This window comes from Rhinolophus sinicus, linkage group LG14, assembly GCF_036562045.2.
Source record: "Rhinolophus sinicus isolate RSC01 linkage group LG14, ASM3656204v1, whole genome shotgun sequence".
Lineage (NCBI taxonomy): Eukaryota > Metazoa > Chordata > Mammalia > Chiroptera > Rhinolophidae > Rhinolophus > Rhinolophus sinicus.
The window spans coordinates 46,549,993-46,572,271 of record NC_133763.1 but is presented as its reverse complement, the minus strand read 5'-3'; the positions used below and the strand labels follow the sequence as shown (position 1 = coordinate 46,572,271).

Genomic DNA, 22,279 nt, shown 5'->3' with positions numbered 1-22,279 from the left:
CTTAACTGCTTCCGTATAGGCCTTGTCTCCACACACAGTCACATTGGGGTGTTCGGGCTTCCACAGAGGGATGTGGGGGCTCAGCCCATAGCAGCGATCAAACAGCGAGACACTCAAAGAAGAGGGTGCCTTCTGAGGTGTTTGCTGCCTCTCCCTGCCCCCCACAAAGTCCCAGGCTGCATTCTCTGGTCCAGCCATGCTTCCGGTTCCTTCCCACATCTCAGAGCCTGGCTGGCTTCTGCCATACCACCCAGAGAAGCAGGGGGGGAGCCCCTGACGTATGGTGAGGCATGCAGGCTGGCAGAGCTGTCTGGACAGCAGTCTGTCCGGTGAGCCCTCCAGCACCTTGCTGATTCCCACTTGTCCCTGTGCCCCCATCTCAGCCATTGGTCAGGCCCTGGGTGAGCCTGGGAAAAGGGTAAGAGGAAGCCGACAGTGACAACTCTCGTCTGTTCTTGGCAGAAGCGAGCTCCTAGCCTGGGGACAGACCACAGACACCTTACAGAGTTGGTGAAGCCTGGGCAGGCTTCCTCATACAGTTCACAGGTTAAACCATTAACACGTGGGGGCCTTTGTCTGCCCCGCTTGTAATGCAGGGAAAGTTCATCCTATGTGAAAGGCCAGGTTAATCTGCTCAATAAAAGTAAGAGTGAAGAGAAAACATGGGGATTTGCCTAACAACGCAAATAGCTCAAATGATAGCCACAGAAAACTCGCCAATCCCCTTTATTCTTCCTTTTTTCCCTCTGGAAAGCACTGCAGTCTCCACTCCAGCTCTGCCGGCTGCACTCCCAACCCACCCCCGTGGCTGCTGTCCTTTCTCTGCCTTTGTTTTACAGCAGTGAGTGGCAATGCCCTTTGAAGGCTCAGGGGACATTCTTCCATTGTCAGACCATCAGCCACACCACTCAGGCTGCCCCCACTTAAGATTTTATTCTTCTAGCAATGAGTCATTGCTTCCATCTTATCCCTGTGCTTCCTGCAAGGCGATAAGGCAAGGAAAAGAAAGGAGGGGCAGCTGGCCAGCTCATGTGGCACCATGCGGGGCCTGGGTGGGCTCCAGCCATGAGTCTGCAGGGGAAAGGGGCAGGGTAGGAAAGGCAGGAAGGGAAACAGGTCCGCTGCCCTGGACAGGGGCCAAAGCCATGCCTTTATGGGGGTGGGAGGGTCACATGCAACTTCATAGTCCCCTGGGTATGTGCAAATAACAGAGCATGAGCTTTGGGCTCCAATAGGTCTGGCTTTGAAGTCCAGACCCACTGCTTCTAGCATCCTGGGCACGGTCCCCAGCCTCTGAGAGCCACAGCGTCTTCATCAGGGACCCCAAAGCTTCAGAAAATATCCTGAAGGCTACAAGACTTGACCTGTGCAAAGCACCTAGAACAGGGCCTGGCATAACATAGCAGCTGGGCATTCGTTAGGTTTCCTCTTTCCCTCTCCTATCTTCCTTATCCGTTTTCCCCTCCTAGTAGGAGAGCAATGGTCCCTGCATGAGGATACTGTCCTCAGAAAGGTTTGGCAGTGTCCTGCCATCTCACAAAGGTAGGCTGCCGCACATGTAATGGAAATGATCGGGCGTGGAAAGAGGAACAACCGGAGAACATCTGGGAACAAATGAACCCAGGCCCTGTCCCAAGGGGGGAACCTAAGCACCCTCATTTGTTTTACCTCCACGCTGTGCTTGCCAGTGCTTTACTAGTTAATTCTCACAGCTCAGACTCGTGGCAAGAATCTGAATCCCCCTTGAAAGGCAGCTGTTACCATCATTCAGCTCCACAGTCATCGTTCCATATTTATTATGTTTGAGGCCTTCTTCCAAATACCTTATATTTACTTCGGTCTGGAAAGCTAAAGACTGAGAGAGGCAGCTTGAGAGGTCCCTAAAGTTGGACACACAGGGCCCGGGGAGCAAGTCTAGGAAGGGACTGGTGACATTGGAGCCAGAGGACTTTTAGGTTAAATGAAAGGAAATGCTATTTTGTTTCCGGCAAGTAATAAACTCACAGAAATCATTATTCAAGAGGGAGCCGAGTGTGAGGGCAGAAAGTACATCAAAAGAAGTTTCAGGTAAGTTCATGGTTGGCTGATCTCTGTGTGGGGTATCCCATGACCCTGTGAACTTGCCACCAGGAAGGACATCCAGCATTTTGCAGGGACTAAAGGAGAACTCTGTACCCTTGGGCCTTGGGTTTTGGCCCAGGCAGCAATACACATGCCCATGGATTCTCCTGGATTTCTTAGATTTGTGATTTTTCAATATGGTTAGCCTGAACTGGGGAGAGGGGAGAAAGCAATCCTGGAGGAAGGGGCTTTCCAGCAGTGGGGTAAGAATTTTCCAGGCAGCATACTGAACAGGAATTTTTTTTTTTTCCTGCCTAAAATTCCAAAGACCTACACCCTTTTAGGACTGCAGCAATTTCGCAAGAGCATGGAGCATTTGCATTGCAAAGGAGTCGCTGGACCATTTCACTTACTGCAGTTTCTGCCCTAACAATTTTGTGCAATAGCAATTAGATTCAGAAATAGAAACAGTGACGGTGCTAGAAATGCAGTTGCTGAGCTATGTATCTTTGAGGCAAAACAGTCTAGGTACCCAAGGGCTGAACGTTTACTTGTTTACGCAATAAATTTTTGAGTACCAACTCTGAGCCATGTGCTTTGGAGCTAAGGATGAATAAGATGAAATATCTGCCCGCTGAGAGTTTAGCCAGCGGGAAAAATAGGCAAACAGCTCCAATGTTGTGAGTGTTACAGGAGCAGGGAGAACAGGCTCCATCCCCATCTGTAGGAGTCAGGATTTGAAGGACAGTCAGGAGTTCCCTGTTGGAGGTGAGAAGGGGAAGAGAGGGATTCATGCAGACAAGAGAGTGAGGGACATTTGGAGAAGTGCTAGAATTGTCTATGGATGGAGCTCAGACTGTCTGAAAAAAAGGGGCAGGAGGTGAGTCTGGAAAGAAGATGAGATAATGAAGACATTGAAGGTGGTGATGCAAGCTAAGGAGCTTGGTGCTGATCCTGGAAGGGAAGCTGGAAAGAGGGGTGATCAGATTCCAGTTGTAGGGAGGGCGTCAGGGATGCCCTAGATGACAGTGAGGATATGAGACAGGTGACTATTATAATATCCAAGAGAGCGATGACGAGGGACTAAGAAAGTCCCGAGGTCATTCAAAATGTAGGGCCAATAGGTCTTAGTCACCAGCAGCATATAGGGGAGGGAGAAATGGGGGGGGGGTCAGGGGTAACTTCCTCGTTTCTTTGAGTGGAGGGAAGTACCATTCACTGAATGACAATTGGGTTTAAAGGAAGAATGTGACGGAGAAAATGACGATTTAAGTGTTTAATATGTTGCACTTGCTTTCTGTATGGGAAAGACAAACAGAGATACCCATCAGTCTGTGTGTACAGAAATCAGCATTCCTGAGAGAGATGTGATCTGGAGATCTCAGGTCCCAAAGACATCAGAAGATGGAGGGCAGAGCTTGCCAAGGGAGAGCCCCAACATGTACAGAGGAGAGAGCTGAGGATGCCATTCCAGAGAATGCCAAGGGCAGAGGAAAATGAGCCCACCACGCAGGGCAAGCAAAGAGGTGAGAGGAGATGTCTTATCAGGCAACAATGGAAGGGTGAATTCTGAAGAAAAGGGAAGCAAAAAGAAGCCATTAGATCTGGCACCTGGGTCATTTGGGGTGACCAGGTGAAAGAAGATTCTGTGAGGGTATTTGGGGAGAAGCCAGAAGGTAGCGGTTCAAGAAGTGAATGAAAACGGAAGTGGTGACAGTAGGTGGACTATTCCATCCAGAAACTCAGGAAGGGACAGAAAGAGCTTGGAGCATGTGCGGAGAAGGAAAATTCAATAGAAGAGAGTTGAACATACTTATTGCACAGGAGAAACAGACTGTAAAAGAGATTTAAGAAAGAGAAAAAAAACTAATGGAGCAAGTATGCATAGGACGCTCAGTGCTGAACTCAGAAGTCACAGGCTCCATTTTACCTCCCTGTTCCATCCCTTCTTTGCAATCCTACAACATTCACTTGGACCACTCATCCAATATCTTATCTTCCATAATTAATTTTGACTCTCTTCCAAAGTAAACACTCTATTTTAAACATTTTTTATTGTAATCCACGGTGCTTCTTTTTTATATAGAACTCGGTTTCATAATATTGTTCTAATTGAGGTACAACTTACATAAAGGGCACAAAGAATGTACAGCTTGATGGATTTTTACATATGTATACACCCATGAGACCACTACTACAACACACAGAATATTCCAGCACACAAGAAGGCTCTCTCTGGCCCTGCCCCAGGTGGTATGCCACCCCAATATAATCACCATTCTGACCTCCATCGCAGTCTAGTTTTGCCTGCTCTTGGCCTTCTCATAAATAAAGGCACATGTTGTAGGTTCTTTTGCATTTAGTGTCTTTCTCTTACCAATATGTCTTTCTTTGTGTGCAATGGTTAGTAAGTTCTTTTGTATTGCTGTGAAGTATGCCATTGTGTGATGATAGTCCAGTTCATCTCTTTGTTGATAGATACCGGGGTTTTTTCCTGGGTTGGGGCTGTTAGCAACAGTGCTGCCATGAACATTCTTGTATGTTTTCACTGGAGGTCATAGAACTCATCCTGTTGGATGCATGCCCAAGAACAGTATAGCAGCGTCATAGGGCAGACATTTGGCCAGCTTTAGCAGATGCTGCCAGAGAGTCTGTGTCAATTTACATTCCCACTCGCAATGTCTGAACGCGCTGAATGTGCAGTGTTTTTAAATACAATGCAATTCGATGAGGGATGCTCAAAACATTGAAAAGAACAACTGCTGTCAAGAGCCCTCAACACTTCAGAAGTATCTATTCGTATTTAACAATTACTATGTGAATAACACACCATCCACTAAGACTTCTATTACAGAAGCCTGTGCTGATGTGGTTTAAGCTCCTGAATAGAAAATAAGTGAATTTCTTTATAAATGACTTCATAATGTATGATTGGCACTAATTTAACAAGGCTGTCTTGCCCTGCATTCAGATTCATAAGACGTTAGCAGTCAATCAGGGATGTGATTTTTCCTGGGAGCTGGCAGAAGTACCTGATCCTAATAAGATGAAGTGTGCACATCTTGCATATCTCAGGAGTCACCATTAATTCAATTATTTATTCATTTGTTCACTCTACAGATATCCATTGGGCAGCTACTCTGTGCTAAGAATCCACTCGGGAAAGGGGCTTGGGGGGAGGGGACATAAAGCATTAGTGATGGATCCCGCCCCCAAAGAACTTAGTCTAGAAGAAGACATGGATACAAAGAACTACACTGCAGAGTAGAAAGATAGAGAGTCTCACACATCATTGAAAATGCTTTTACTAGGGCTGAGCAGATGCTATCAACTTAGGTGGAACTTTAGCAAAAGAAGCTGCCATTTAGTATGTCAATTGTTTAATCCCTGGGGGGAGAGAGAGCAGGCCACATGAGGGCAGATCTTTATTCTCAAACCACTTGAGCATTCCCTCAGTGCAAGCCTTATAGGCATCCATTACTTAAAGGGGAAAAGAAGTGATAGGAACTTTTGGGGGTTTGACAAAGGCTTCTCTTCCAAATACCCTTAGGGAGAAATTGGGCCAATTTGCTTCAAGTCAAAGAAACTCTTGGAAGCTAGGAGTCCTAGATCCTGACATATCTATAATCTTTCCATTTACTGAGATGGTTCTGAATGATATTGGCTGGCAGGAAAAGGCACAAAGAAACCCAAGAGAAACTCATTGAAGTCAATGCTAGGCCTAGATGGGAGTGCTGATTGTGGCACAGGAAGTAACCAGGAACAGAAGCCTCTCTCTCTGGACCCACCACACCAGCACATAGGACCTACTTTGGAAACTGTGGCTGAGTATGTGGGTGTGACCTTGGAGTCTAAGCAGAGAGCATCTTCAGCTGCACACAGCTCAGGAGAGAGTGGGATGTGAACATTTTAACAGCTGAGTTCCTATTCACACTTCAAGCTGCAGAAGAGTTTCATGCCAATTATAGGCTGTAGCAGATATTGCTGGTTATTATAGCAGAGTTTCATCCTATTTTCCATCCAGATCCCTTTACTATTCTTGTGCACATCAGCTTCTGTGGCCTTCCTCCAGGAAAACTGTCAGGGAAAGTGGACTGTTCTGTATATTCTGCTTCTATGTTCATCTTGGAATGAATACTTGATTGGCTTACTTCACTCTTCAAATTAGGTTGTAGCAGAGTACTTCCATGGTGGTGAAACAAGCTTATCTAAAGAGCAAGCAAAGAGTAGAGATCAGCACGCAGTGAAGAATACAGGCCAAGCTTACCTGAGTATTCTGTCCGTGGGTTGAAAAGATAGACTGTCTCATGTATTATCTCTTGAATTGTATTGTACCAATCTGGGCGGCTGCCCTCCATGGTTGGTGTACAGTGTCATTCTGGGATTTTTCACTATCCTCTGAGGGATACCATTTACTTGTGTCCTATGTTGAAACTTCCATTTTGTTGTATCTTTCCCTTTCTCAGAAATGGTTACATCAAAAATACATTTTTGAGACTTTGCATGTCTGAAAATGTCTTTATTCTATCTTTGCATTTGTTTGATAATTTGGCTGGGTATAGAACTCTAGATTGGAGAGCATTTTCTTTCAGAATTTTGAACACATTGCCCCATATTCTCTTGCCCCACTTTCCAGGGGTGCTATTAAAAAGTCCAAAGCCATTCCAATTTCTGATTTTTTGGTATATGACTTTTTTCCTTCTCTGGAATCTTGTAAGACTACTTCCTCCCATTTGTTGAAAATTTCCAATGAGGTACCTTAATGTGGATCTATTTTTATTCATTGTGTTGGGTATTTGATGTATTCTTTGAAGATGGAGACTTTTGTCTTTTATTTCTGTGAAATTTGGAGGAATATTTTCACTTGTGATTATCTTTTTTTCTGTTTTCTCTCTCTGGAACTCCTATTATTTAGACATTGGAATTTTTAGACTAATTTTTCTTTTATTCTGATTTTTCTTTTTCTTTTTAAATTTTTATATCTCTCTGACTTTCTGCTCTACTTTCTAGGAGATTTACTATTGAGTTTTTCATTTCTGCTGCTTTTAATTTGCAAGAATTCCATTTTGGCCTCTGAATATTCCTTTTTTTAAATTACTTCCCCTCCCCCCCTTGGATGTAGTATCTTCTCTTATCTCTGTTAAAATATACCTACACTTTAATTCTCTCCTTGCATGTTTTCAGTCCCTCACATGCTATTTTTATTTCAGTTTGTTTGTTGTTTGTGTTGGTGTTTATTGTCTATATTGTCAGCTCTCCTCAGATGTTTGGTAGTACTTGGATATCTGATCATGATTAACAGTGTGGGACTATTAATCTGATTGGGAGCTCTTTAGCTGATTAAAAACGCTGGGCCAGTGGGTGGAGCTTTGGACTTTGTGCTGCGATGTAGGATTGCTGAAGAACCTCCTATGTTAATATTCCTAGGTCTGTCCCTCCTGAGCTACACAAATTCCCTAAGCACTCTAAGTGCTTAAAAAAACTACCTGACATATGGCAAGTGCTCAATACATGTTAGCCATTGTAATTATTGTAGAAAACTTGTACCCAGAGAAGCAAATATATATACCACTCAACAAATCAAAAGCTCATACCCTTGCTAGGAACTTCATAAAGATTTACGAAGGCGCAATCATTCTCAGAGATTTTGGGCACAAACTTTAAATGGTGGCTCTGATGTTTCATAATTGGTGGGTAGACAATGGAGAAAATGAATGGGAGGAAGGTGCTTGGGGCCAACATAGAAGAGGATGGGAAGACAGTGGACCGAGAGGGAGGAAGTGGCTAGAAGAGATGCTAGTTAAGCGGTCACAGTGGCTTCCAGAGAATGCTAGCGGTTTCCTCGTTAAGCTGGTGTGTAAACAGTCTCTAGCTCAGCAGTTTTAGTGGAATGGGTTTTGGCACACTCATGGGCAGACCTGTTAATCAGCTCCATGGCTCCTCCAGCAGCCGTCTATTTTACAAGTGATGGCACTAGAGGACCAGCTCTGCCAGAGGAGAGAGGAATATTCCATTAATCTGGCTATGGGTTATTAAGCCACTCTTTCTTCCTGTCACAAACTGATTGTGAGTAACATTGTGTTCTTTCCCATTTTCCTTCTCTGCCTCTTTTTCCCTTTCCACAGCCTGGGGAGGATAGTAGACTAGCAAAGCCTCACTGTTTTCAACCCTGGTGGGTGCTGGCTCTTGGTAATGGAAAGGCAACCTTTTCCTCCTTTCCACAACAGTCAGTCCCCAGCCACCTGGGCGTCCCCTCCAGAAACCTGGCTTGCAGCTTCTACAGCACTGCAGTGTTGGGCTGCTGGACAGAGTGGCGGATTCCTCCCTTGAGTTGGTGTAGCCTTTGGCAAAAGATCTGCTCCAAGAGTCATTGATTTCAACCGCTCAGTATCTTGTCCCAGCTCTTCTGGTGCATCTGCCTCTCTCAATTCAATTCTAATAACTTTATTGGCACAAAGAGATGGAGAAAGCTTTGCCAAAGTCAATAATCGAGTTTCCGCAACCGGGATGATTCGATTTTTTTTTTTTTTAATTTTGTATTTATATTACCAAGATAAGAACTGTATGGGCTCATATTGTTTTTTATCTTTGGATTATTTTCTGGTAAGGTGGTTCATATTAGGAGGTCTGAGTCAGATCATTTCTCCCAGTTATGCAGTCTCATGATTTTCTACTTTTTGCTTTATTCTTGTTTGTTTCCATGCCTTTTTCATACAATTTATTTAATGATGAAAAAACCAGGTAAGCAAATATTTATTGAGCATATACTCTGTCCTAGGCAGATGGGGTATTTAAAAACATACACTCATTTTTATCTAGAGCAGGAAAAACTGGGGCAGGCTATAAAGAAGTGATCAAGTGTGGTTACCCAACAAATAGTATAATGCCCATAAGTTAGACAGGAAAGACAGTGGGGTGGTTAAGTGTGTGCATCCCCAGCTCTGCCCCCTACTCTTTATGTGCCTTTGAGCAAAGTTTCTTATGCCTGTTTCCTCACCTACAAAAAGGGAATAATAACAGTATCACCTACCTCTTAGGGTTGTTGTGGGAATCATGTAAGATTGAACATAAAGCACTTAGAAAAAACCTGATACTTAGGAAGCACTTAATAAATGTTGACTATTATAATTATTGTGACTTACTGGGGACAGTAACGGTTTTATTTTCTAAGCTCTTCCTCTTCATAGTGAGGATATAGAAAGCCAACGAGATTGACTTGCTCCAAGTCACAGTTTGTGTTTTAATTTCAGAAAAGGATGCTAATTACCCTGTACACCATGCTGCTCCCTTGGTCAGTGGTGTGAGTTTTAATTCTGGAAATGTAAGGGATTTCTCTCCAGCCTGCCAAGCAATGAATATCCCCACACCGAGTATGCTGGGAATTTCATGGTCTCCTAGGCACGTGATTTATTGCAACAGAGTTATGTAGACATCCCCAGCATCCAGTTGAATGATGGTACCTTTGGTTCAGTTGGTGTCAGGATGGTGCAGTGGTTAAGAGCCCACAGTCAGGCGTCAGACAGACTTGGTGCAAATACTAGTTCTTCCCTTTTCATATGCTGTGTGATCACGGCCAACTACTTACCCTCTCTCTCTCGAAGCCTCAAGTTCCTCACCAGGAAACGTGAGTAGTAATGACACTATCCCTTATTGTATCATCATGACAATGAAACAAAATAGTGTACATAGAGCTTAGCCCGGTGCCTGGCATACAGCATCTCACTACATGGAAATTTACATGATTTTTAGACTAGCATTTAGGGCTCTCTTTCCTCCCTGATCTCATTTTATCCTCAAGACATCCCTCTAAGAGAGGAAGGAGAGATTCTTTTATCCCCCCTGCCAAGCTGAAGGAACGGGTATTCATAGAGCTTAATTGAGCATCACACAGCTCGTAGTGGCAGCAGTGGACCTGACTCCACACAGCCTAAAACCGTGCTCTGTCTCCTACACAGTTATCCCTCAGGGACTAAACAAACCTGAAAACATCCTCATAATTGAAAGGGGGGAAAAGAGTAAAGAAGGAGACCTGGAAAACTCAATAGGGTCATCATAAAAAGTTATTGTGACCCTTGCTAGACACATTGACTCAAAATGTGCACAAATGAAGCAGAGATGGAAGTTAGGAAGCGCCATACAACCCCCAAAAGACAAAAACAAAGCAAAACAAAACAAAAAATCTGCACGCTATCCACAGAGAAGAACAAACAAACCAATAACTAGAAGCTCCCTTGGAAGTTAAAGCCAATAGAATTAGTGCAGGGAATTGAACCCTCATCCCCGATCGAGGCAAAAACAGACTCAGAGAGAGAAATGAGCTGGGTGATGGGTCCGATCGGAGGCAGCAAAGACTGTGCAACACTCATGAAAATAATTTGGAAGATGAATGCGACTGTTAAGACAATAATCTTTGTACTCGTGTAACCATAAGCCAGGGAACCAGCGCGTTCTGGGGGAACTGTTCATTAAATCAGGAAAGCTATTGGGTGAGGAGGGAAAGAATGTCTGTTTGGGGCAGATCTTTCTTCTCCCTCCCTTCCTGAGGCACCATGAAGCTGAAGGAGCCCCCGCACAGACCTGCTGAGGAGATGAACCATTTTTGTCGGAAACAGCTGTCTGAACGGATGCTGGAGCCACCACGCGCCCTGTGCCTTGCGTGATCTGGCTGCTCTGCCTTCTCCCCAAAACCTTTCCCAGACCCCAGCCTCTCTCTGGATGGGCGGAAAGCCTGAAAGCTCACTTGGCATCGGTTCCCCCAACTTCTACTTTTGGTGCATGTGACAGGAGCCTGGGAGTTTATGAAATCAGAAGAAAGCTTAAATCAGGCGGTGCTGCTTGCTCAGCATCTTATTTTAACAGGTGTGGGTTAGAATACTGATGGGCATGCAAGAGACTGGGAACTCACTTCCCCCCAACTCCGGGGTTCAATCGTGGGGGAGTATGTTATGCTTTAACACAGCTGTGAAATCATGGAAATATCAAATACAGAGAAAGTCCCTTCTGAAAGTTCTTGAACCCCCCAGGTATAGAAGTTTGCTCCATTAATTTAAGCAGCTGGACCCAAGAAGCAGGCAGCTTGGGTCAAACACATATCAGAGGAATATGGGTCCCCAGCCGCGGGGAACGGCTGTTCTGTCAGCAACATCATTATAGCTTTGGCTAGAATGAGAGAATTTCTTTTTTTGCCTCACTGATCACTTTTTGCCATTTTATTATTGGTCTGTAGGTATAGCCCTGATGCTCTCCACTGTCCAACAAAAGATCCTAATTCCCCAGGTCGGCTGCCTGCTTGTACTGGGAGAGGCAGGAAGGACCCCCTGCAATGACTGCATGCTCTGTGGAGCTGGAGCCAGGTCTGTTTGTCCCACACCTCAGTCCCTGGGACCGTCTGCCATCCTCTGCAACTCTCTGTTGATCCATCCTTGGGGAAACTAGTGAGCATTTTGCGGTTCAGTGGTGAAAGGGTGGCTGCCAAGGCTGGTGGGCATGGAAAGCAAAAAACTATTACGAGAAACAGAAGAGGAAGCTGGGCCTCTCACACTGAGTGGAAGCAGGGAGGCGAAGGAATGTAAGGTGAAGAGTGAAGATGGCTGCCATGGTGAGGGAGCTAGAGTTGGCATTCCTGCCTCAAAAGGTGAAAGCGATTTGGAGTACATCCACAGAGGGGACCAATCAAGAACTGGGACCGTGTCGTTGGTGAGTAATGAGAGTCCCAGGGGTGGGTGCGAGCCTGAGACAGGCAGGGACAGAAGCATCTAGAAGACCCTTCCATTCTTTCTCTGTCCCCGGTCTCCCAGCCATGTTGCATGTCTGATATCACCTACTGAGAGTAGCGCTTGACAGCCGGTTAGGGGTATTTCGGTTTGCACCTCTTTTCAAACCAGCTGCTGTAAGAGGCTGCAGGGCTCAATCCATGAGTTTGAGAATATTTGCTTATGGAGAAGAAAACGTCTGTTCCTTGAAACCTTAAAACATACTTTGAGGCATATCCTTATCGGGGGCACTATTTTGAATTCAGTAAATTCAGTTGGGTAGTAAGAGCCATCGTGCCATTTGGATTTACTGGCAATTCAGTTTTTAACCTAACATTAGTAAAATGCTATGTAATTCACAACAATCTTCAACATTATGTACTTCATTCTTGAAAAAACTCCACTAGTTCCATTTTACAAAGGTGAAATGGAAGTCTTACACAAGATTCAAATAAGGTCACACAGCTAACAAATGTCCATCAGACTTACTGATTTTGCTATTTTGTTTAGCTTCTTTCCTCACACAAAATCTTCTTTTTTCTCACTAGACCAATCAAAAATATCATAACTTGGAGCCCATGCATGAGTGAAAGGGTACCAATGAATCTCCTAAAATTGTTTGCGGAATTTGTACGAAAGTACATGTGTGTCCTCTTTCTGGGGAGGGGATCCATAATTTGAGCAGATTCATGAAAGTTTTTGTCATACACAAAGCATTAAACAACACATCATGAAAGGAAAAGCCGTTTTGCAGGATGTTCCTTTTGCAGCCAATACCTACCTACTCTTATACACAACAACGCATAACACAACAAACCAAAATTATTGTTAGCACAAGTATCACAACCTCCAGACTAGGCCCTTTATACTTATTTCAAATATTTGGCACTAGGCTACGTAAAACATTCAGATCAATTGTAAACAATATCATAAACGGAACCACTTTAAAATGGAGCCAGAGCTGCTATGTCACAGGAAGTGCCATGCACATCTTATACCTCAGACCTTAGAATGTTAAAACGGCAAAATAAACTTTGGACTGGGCCTGAGAAAACTCATGGCCCCCCAGTAAAACTATTTACAGAGATAACAGAAAAGCAATTATTATGACTATGGACTGACGACTACCGGACTGAAAATTAAAAACATTGTTCAGAATTAACATCACTATGTTACATCACCAGCACCAACAGAAAACCCTTCTATTGATGTAATTGTTCCCCTTCCCCTTCTCATAATTACGCCTTGCCTTTGTCTCCTAATCGGAACACTATTTGGGCTTTGCTGAATCTGTGCCTCCTGAATAACTTATTCTTATTGATCTCAAATACATTTGCCTCTCACTTGGGAGACCTTTTTATTTTTATGTGAACATATCGAACCTTCACTTCTATTGGAATGTTTTGGCTCTGTGTAGACACAACCTAGCTTTCTCTTAACTGTTGCCTGTGTCTTTTCCGCCTAGTCTCACTCAGCCTGGGAAGGGGAGAGGGTAGACAGGCAGGAGATTATATTTCTGGCCCTCTTTAGAAGGTTTTATCCTCTAGCCTCTTTAGCAGACATTCTCGGTGTCCCACCCAGAATCCCAATATGCACATTTCTCAATGTGGCCATAGACTTTCCTGAATTTGGCCCTATTCCCAGGCCTAGCACGTCAATCTTAATAATCATGGTAATTCTATTCTTGCTAGCAATTGACTTAAGAAGAAACATGTAATTCAATTTTGATCAATAAGTTTGGAGAGTAACTCTTCTGGGGATGCTTCTGGGAAAGGCCCTTTAGCTCATAAAAGAACTACAAAGAAGTCTGTTTTCTACCTCTGAACATGGTTGTGCAGATATGACTGCTGGCGCTGTGGCAGCCATCTTGCAGCCATGAGGGAAAATGGCTGGCATGGTGAAGATGGCTGAGCAGAAAGTACAGAAAAACCCTCTGTCCTTGATAAGGTTGTTGAAATATTGAATTAATCAACCAAGGAACTGCCCTCCTTCTGAACTCCACGTTATGTGAGATAGCAAATGCCCTCATTTGTAAGCCATTTTGAGTTGAGTTGACAGTGACGTGTTGGCCAAAGTGTGCTAATTAATATAAACCTCATACTATGGAATCACCATGAAATGTCTTGAAGGAAGACCATTTTGCTATTTTTGAGATAGACCCACCTTACAGAGAATAAAAAAGTCTAATGCAACTGGCGAATGTCAAAACAGAAGAGGTTGGGTAAGGTTTCATGAGTTAACTCACATAACCTGAAATTATAAATTTGAAGGGACCTAGGAGATAATTTAGGTGACTTTTAAGCTCTAACCAATGTAACCTACAAATGCTTTATTCAAATTCATTTATAATTCTGCTTTGTAATTTTAAAAAATTATAGTTAAATGTTTCACTTGCTAAATGTTCACATACTAAAGACAACCAATGTACTAAATTATCCTTTTAATTTTACGTGCTTCTGTGTATACAGCTCCTACCATAGTATTTTGCAAATGTTCATTGATTTGGAATGTTGCAGCTCTGTTCTGGTCTTTTTTATATTATTATTATTAGTAGTAGTAGTAGTAGTAGTATTTAATTCAGACCTTCCCATGTCTGTTTACATAAAGCTATGCACTGAGTATCAACTATATCATGCATGAGCCCTATGAAATTAAATGCCGAGTAAAATATACTTTTGCTTAGCACCATGTGTGATCAGGTACAATAATTAGTTTTAAAATAAAACTTGGACAATGGTTGTGGTGGAATGATTGTGTCACATTAGGCATAGTTTTAGCACCTATTTATTGTAAGATCTGAATGCTTCTCTCTTCCTTTTCAAGGCTAAAAAAGCTCCTTGGCAAGGTAAAGCTTCTGGGTTAATACTAGATAATTGGTGAGAGTCTGAACTCTTATTTGCTACACTGCTTTTTCTTTGAACAATAAAGATTTATTTGATTGAAGAACTGTTTATAGACTCCCGTCCTTGCGACTGGACGCTTGCCAGTTAAAGAATGAGAGCAGCTCTTACATGCTGACTCCACTTTGAAGGGAAATTGTCCTCACACCTGTTTCAACCTTTCTGATGTGAAATTGCAGGGTGAACAAACTCATATATTTGCAACCACTCATTTGTGTGCACTGAATTCTCTCAATACTGTGCAACTAAAATGAAATTTAAAACTTTGTTGAATGATGAGGCTGAAATAAGACTGCAACTGTCATTGGTTTTTCTTGTTTACAAGTTTTATGTATGCATGGGAACCTTTTAACGTGGTGACCAGTAAATGTTACAAAACTAAAATAGTGAAGTAAATTTATGCTAATGTCCACATCTGCCATATTTGATAGGCATAGAACCATCCTTCCTGGTTCGGGCAATGACATTAAAAGGTTTCTGTAGCTAGCACAGAGCAAATATTAGAAAAGCATTTAAGAACAAGGAATAGAAACTGTGGCTTAAACAAAGAGGGGTTTGTTTCTCTCACATAACAAGAAGTCAGGAGGTAGAGGGTGCTGGTGGTGGTTTGGCAGCGCAATAATATCGGGACCAAGATCTCTGTGATTTTCTTGGCCTTGCCCTTAGGGGCACCAAAAGACTGAAGTAGGTACAGCTAATACATTCACCATGCAGACAGGAAAAGGAGCAAGGACAACACCTACCTCTTTTGTCCCTTCTATCAGGAAAGCAAAACTTTCACAGAAAACTCCTGTTGGCTTCTGCTTACATCTCACTGGTCAACTGTCATCTGGTCACTCGCAGTGCAGGGAGGCTGGGGAAGTACTTAGCTTCTCTGGGCTGTATGAGCAAGGTGGGCGAGAGAAATAAGGTTAGGAATGGATGCCAAATCAGCCAATATGCAGTATCTGCCACCAAGAAAAACATGTTTTGCAGGTTACTTTGGGCAAATGCTCCTATAGGGAACCAAAGCATATTGGCTTTGAGGAATTGAATAAGTAGGGCACCAGGCACCCATGTAAAAACATTTGGTTAACTGCTTATTATGCTTCTAACATTATACTGGGCGCTAGGAAGTCTCAGAGGTATGGTTGTAGAGGCTCCCCCCACCTGAGATGAGCTCGCTGACCAATTTATCACAGAGCTAAGGAATCATGGGAAATTCTCAATCTCCATTTTTATGTAAACAAAACAACTGGATCTCTAAGGACACTTCAAACTCTAGAGTTCTCTCGTTTTGCATAAGCAATTATTTATTAAGATGTTCTCTGTCCTGCTTCAATGTCACTGTCGCTGTAATGACCCATATTTTCCCAGCAGCTTAAGCCATCATTGCATTAATTTGATATGATAGGAGCAACCAGAATGTTGCATGGGAATTTTATTTTACTAGGAAGCAACCCTACAAGCTTCAGAAGCAAGGACAAATGCTAGAAGCCTGGAAAAGGGAAAAGTCAACACAAGGAGAGAATAAGAATTTAGAACATGAAGCTAGCATTAATAAGTTAATAAGCAATTCATAAACAGGGATCTTTGTCCTTCTAAGATTCTATCACTGGTCAGAGGCCCTTTCATGAACAAGTGGCATTCCTGTTTCTGAAGGCAGTTACTCTTTATATGACCTCAGGTACTTATCTGGGTGACCAGGTAGATCCAGTGCTTCATACAGTTGATAAACCTTCAATGAGCACCTATCACATCCCAAGCACTGTAGCAGGTCTTTGAGGCATATACATGAAATAAGCCTCGGTTCCACACCTTAGGATGCTATGCCTCCTGGGAAAGATGGATAATTTGACTAAAAGCTGAAATTCACTGGGACAAGTTGCCACGTAGAACTGCAAGCCAAATGCAGGGGATACACTGAGGAACTGAGAACTGGGTCAATCCTGCCTGATGCAGGTATGAGGCTGGGAGGGAGTAGGAGGTAGAGCAATGGGAAGCGTCGTCACAGGCAGAGGAAAGGTAACTTTCCAATGGTAGGACGCATGCAAAGGTAGGGAAATATGTTTGGGACATGGCATGGAGTTCTGTGCATCTTCTAGAACACAGTGTGTGTGTGGGGGGGAGGAGAATGGTGAGGGAAGAACTTAGAGACTTGAGCTCATTTTGAAAGTGTTTTGGGTGCCTTGCATACAAAAGGATAGGCCTAGCAAATTAAGGCCAAACGGTGCTAGATATTGGTTTTCCTTGGTTTCTTTTTGCAACGAGCTTTTCTTTCTACTATCTGTGCTCTTTATTACAGGGGCTAGAAGCTTGGGAACTACTCATCCCATGCTCTTGTATCTCTGGGATTCTGAACACCATTAACATTTAGCCAATGAGACGCACCTGATAAAAATTTGGAAATGGAAGGCAGTTGGCAACAAGCTGTGATCCTGTCTCTGGCAGTGGCTTGTTAGGTGTTTGGGTTTTGGCAGACTCGAGGATTTACAAAGTTCTCAAAGCACCCCCATCAACTGACGTAGGATACCTGGGATTACCAGTGGCGGTTTCCTGCTTTTCCTGACCTCGGTGTCAACAGCCACTTTTTAATTGGTAGGTAGGCACAGCTGCAGTGGTGAACCTCAAAGCTAGCAGCAGCTTCCCCTGACTTTCACTGTTCTCATTTTCCCAACAGTTTTGTAAGCAAGCACCTAATCCCCTCTATTAAATCTCTCTGCTTGAAATACCAACAGCTGTTTCTCTTTTCCTGACTGAAGTTTGATGTCACATCAATATAAATGAAGGTTGAGAGACAAAACCATCCTTATTTACGGTCAATATAATTGTCGACATAGAAAATCGACAGCTAACGTTCCGAACTAAAAAGAAAGAATATCAAGGTTGCTAGATATTAAGACTAACGTATAAAAAAAATCAATTGCACAAGTCAATACCCTGGATGCCATCCTTGAGTCTTTCCTTTCTCTCACCTCCTACATATAATCGAACACCAAGTCCTATTGATTTTACCTACTCAACATTTCAAAAACTGCATCGACACACCCAGTCACCTCCTTAATCCAGACCACCACCAGTTCTCCCCTAGATGACTTAGTCCATGCAGACCGCTATTTAAAAAGCACCACAGACTGGGTGGCTGATAAAACAAGAGTTTTTTCCACATGGTTCTGGAGGCTAGGAAGTCCCAGGTCAAGGTGTGGGAAAATCGAGTGTCTGGTGAGAGCCCACGTCCTGGTTTGCACATGGCCACCTCTTCACTGAGTCCTGACATGGCAGAAGGGATGAGGCAGCCCTCTGGGCCCTCTTTTATAAGAGCACTAGTCCTATTCACGAAGGCTCCACGCTCATGCCCCGCCTCCAAATACCATCATCACTTTGGGGATTAGGCTTCAACACATGAATTTTGGGACAACAGACAGTCAGTCTATAGCAATGACCGTAACAGCCTCCTAGCTGGTCTTCTGGATACAGTTTTACCTTCTTGCACTCCTCACAGCATGGCTGGCATGGTCTTTCTAATACACGGACTCCTGTTTCAAAGTCTCCTCAATGCTCTTAGGAATAACCCCAAACTCCTAGACACGGTTTACGAAACCCTCCACAACCTGCCCTCTGCTTACCTCTCCATCTTTCTTTCTTTACCACACTTCTCTCTTGAGACTTCTAGCTACACAGTAAATCTTTCACCTTCTCAAATAAGCCTTTTCATCAGTGGTCATCTCCATCTGGGACAGCGCCTCCTCCTCCACAGCCCCTTCTTGTCCCTTTAGCTCCTAATCAACCTTCAAGGTTGGGATGGGACCTCGTTTCCGCTGCTTTCGTAAACTAGGCCGCGAGCCCTGCCAGGTGCTCTCATAGCTCCCCGGAGCACTTCCCATACTTGACTGGTATTGCTTGTTTATTTGTTGTTTTCCATCAGCCAGCTGTAAGCCCACGAAGGCTGGGAGTTTGTGCATCGTTGCATTTCTAGTGCCGACACATGGGAGGTGCCTGTGAAGTATCTATTGAAGACAAACCCCTACTCCAGGCCCTTTTCAGATGTTAGATTGAAGGATGACGGGGTAGGGGGCGAAGGACAGACTCGGGCAAAAGCACCGAAGGCTGTATTGAGGGGTTACTGGCCTGCACAAACCACCACAGAGGACCAAAGTGAAGTTCACTTACATCTCAGTCAACTCCAGGCTGAGGTGAGTGAGGCACTTGCCTTGGGTGCAAACTTTGGGGAGCTACCAGAAAGCTCAGTAATCAAGATAAAGAATACTTCAATGACTGTGAGAGCCATATTGGAGCTGGAGGCCAAAGGAAAATTTGAGAAAAATTCTGATCCTGTCTATATTTAAAATTTGTACATTTTGTTCAAGGACTTTTTACATCAATTTTCATTTTTTAAAATATTGCATTATAATAGTATTTATTTTGCTAATTACTGAATTTGTTGGCATGCTCTTAAATTTTGCGTCTCCAGTAAGTTAATCCCTCACCTTAACTGTGGTACCAGCTGTAAAGTATCTGTAGGGTGTTTTACCAAACTCTGATGGGAAAGCTTTTCCTGTTTTCTTATTCAGTATAATGGGATCTTCCCCCCACGCCCATATGTCCTTTAAAAATGAAGGGCTTTTCTTTTATTCCTGGCTTGCTAAAAATGTTTACTAGGAATGGTTGTTGAAGTTTAACAAGTGCTTTCTTAGCATCTCTCAAGATGATTATATAGTGTTTCTCCTTTGATCGAAGAAGTAGTGCATTACATGGATAACAATGAATAAAGTTTTCCCCAAGTTTTTGTGATCGTAAATAAATTATAAGCAATTGTATTCTGTCATTTGGATTCTATCCGTAAGTCAGAAACCTTAACGTTCTCATAAATGGAATTAGTGGGTTGCCATTTTATTTTAAGCTTTTTTATTTTAAACTTTTCCCAATGAAATTTTTTTTTAAATGCTATTATCGCTAGTAGCCATCTACCTGCACTAGTAGTCTGGGGGGAATTTGATGAATTTTCCCTTCCTAGGGCCTCTCATTGTTTCCTGACACCGTTTCAGTAACTGTGAAACCTGATGGAAACTTTCAATACATTTTATGGGGAATGAAAGAAAATCCCCACGTACGACAAGATTCTATCGGGGGATTTACTACTGTAGCGTCCCCTAACATATCTGAAGGCCACAGAAAAAAAAAAAGTGGGAGCTTCGGTAGGAGAAAAGGTAGCTGGCTCTTTAATGTCTTCTCTTCAGATCTTGGCTGAGACTAGGGAGTCTTTTATGACTGACTCACCAAGGGCAGTTAGGTCTCTTCTCTCTTATCTAGGAAGATCTGATGGTTAATTAGGTAAGTGAACGTGAAGTCCTGCAGTGGGAGGACACAGCACCTGGTGAAGCTGAGGCGGTAAATGAGATGGCCCAGGAGTGTGGCAGGGGTTGGGGAACAGACTAGGACTAGTATATGTGCCATGAGAGCAGGGGTCTTGTCTGTCTCCATAGCGGCATCTGTCCCACTTAGCATAAAGCCCCAAACACAGGCATACTCGGTAAATACCTAGCGGTGAATAAAAGAATGAGCCACTAAATCCTGCCAGACCCCACCAGCAAGGACGGAGCTAAAAAGTGGATTATGAGACGTGATCAGGAAAGCCAACGACATGGTGTCGACGCCAGGGAAAGAATGTTTCCAGTGGAGGAAATACACAGCCTTGTCTTAACTGTTGCCGAGACGTCGTAGCAGTTACAAGACAGTGTTCACTGGAAGTGAAAAAAGCAAATGACCATCACGATGACTTAAAAATAAGGGTTTTGGTGGTAGTGTTGTTTGTATGGTGCATGACAGGCAGTTCAGAGGGAGGGAGGTTTAGACAGGGGCAGTGGCTCAATAATGCCACAGAGGCCCAGCTCCTTTTTCTCTTTCTCTGCCATCGGCAGTGTATTGGGTTTCTTTCTCCTGTCTCAAGATGGCTGCGGCACCAGACATTGTGTCCACATCCACAGCAGGAGGGAGATGGGCAAGAGGGTAAGGAGCAGGCCAGCTGAGTGAGTCTGTTTCTTCAGGAATACCTAAGCTTCCCCAGAACAAGCTTTTCTTTTCCTCGCTTTGATGAGATTTAGGTCATGTGGTCACCTTTAGATCAATTCCTGACCAAAAGTCTGCGAGTCCATCACTGTTTGAATTCATCAGATTCATTCTCTATCCCTGAGAGCAAGGGGTCTCCAAGGGTGACTGAAAAAAATGGGCCTCTGGTGGAGGGAAGGAGGGAGAATGCATGTTGGGTGGACAGTGGATGATGTCTGCTACAGAAGTTGCATTTTTAAAAGAGCCGAGCAGGATTGGCTGCATAATTTGTGGGGCCCAGGGCAAAACGAGAATTTAGAATCCTCTGTTCAAAATTTGTTAAGATTACCAAGACAACAACAGTAGAGCATTAAACCCAGAACGAGGCCTTCGTCCCATATCTGTGAAGTCAGCCTGGGACCCAAAGCCGTCCATTGAACTAGGCAGTCGGAGACCATTGGTCAATTCAGGTGAAGCGGGGAGGAGGGAGGAGAGGAGAATGCAGTTGGTTGAGGAGTGAACGGGAGGTGAGGAAGTAGAGATGGCATCAACACTCCTTGGAGAAAATAGACCGATGTCTTAGCACAAAGCTCCTAAATCGGGAAAGAGAGATGAGAGTGGGAGGCGGTGATATGTACCCAACAAACTGCTGCCCAGGCATTTTCTGTCTCTGTCTCCCGGGCCAGCTTGCATGGGAGCCTGGGGCTCACTTTCCTATAGGGCACGTGGGGGAGGGGCTGAGACTGAGAGACCCACTCACTCCTCATCGAGGCACGTGCTGCCACCCCAGGCGATCACGGAGGCAGAGGAGAGAGCCCCAGGTCAGAAAATCCCAGTTCTCCTAGGGACTAGCACCACTCTGAAACTCTTGTCTCTTAGGTAGCTCACCTGTCAAGCGAGGACAGCAAAGCTTCTGTCCCACAGTTAAGGAAGGTGACCTTCAAGCATGGTCGTTGCCCTTGGAGCAGACCCCTCCTGTCCATTCCTCCATTACTACTGGCCCCAGCTCCTCCATACAAATTGTAAGAAGGGGTGTCCATGTTAAGAGAGTCCATGAATTCTACAACAATACTGTCAATATAAGGGGCAGGTGGGACGGTGAGGGAGGGAAGGGAGAGGAAGAGGTAGACATGTTTGTTTATGTAAACCCACTCTGTTCTCCCGGCCCCTTCCTTTGTCATCCATTGGAGACTTGGGCTCAGGGCTTTATGCAGCTGGGTGATCTAAACGGTGCTTTAGTGATGTCACCCCCATCGATGCCAGGAGACATAAATTTCATTTCCCAGAAGATGCAGCAGCCAGTGGCTTCTGGGCAAACAGTGACTCTAGCAATAAATATTGGCAGAGGAGAGAGACCTTTAATGGAAGAGCTTTATGAACCTAGAGCAGCCAGGCTGTAAATCTCAAAACAGAGGGGGATTTAATACTTTAGATCAGAAGACAGAATCATCAGATGCAAGATAAATAATTCCAAACACCCATTGGAAGGAATCAACTTAAAATCTAAACACTAAAGAAAAAAATCACATCTAATTGAGGTAA

At 43.9% G+C, this 22,279-nt stretch overlaps 1 long non-coding RNA gene across 1 annotated transcript in view; it reads right to left on the bottom strand.

Annotated features, from left to right (window-relative positions):
- Positions 1-4,105: 4,105 nt before the first annotated feature.
- Positions 4,106-22,279, bottom strand: part of LOC141568455 (uncharacterized) — a 31,082-nt gene continuing 12,908 nt past the window's right edge. The window contains exons 2-3 of the long non-coding RNA XR_012491584.1: positions 15,457-15,592; positions 4,106-6,269 (exon numbers count right to left, since the gene is read on the bottom strand). This is a non-coding gene — a long non-coding RNA (uncharacterized LOC141568455). The remainder of the gene's footprint in view (positions 6,270-15,456; positions 15,593-22,279) is intronic.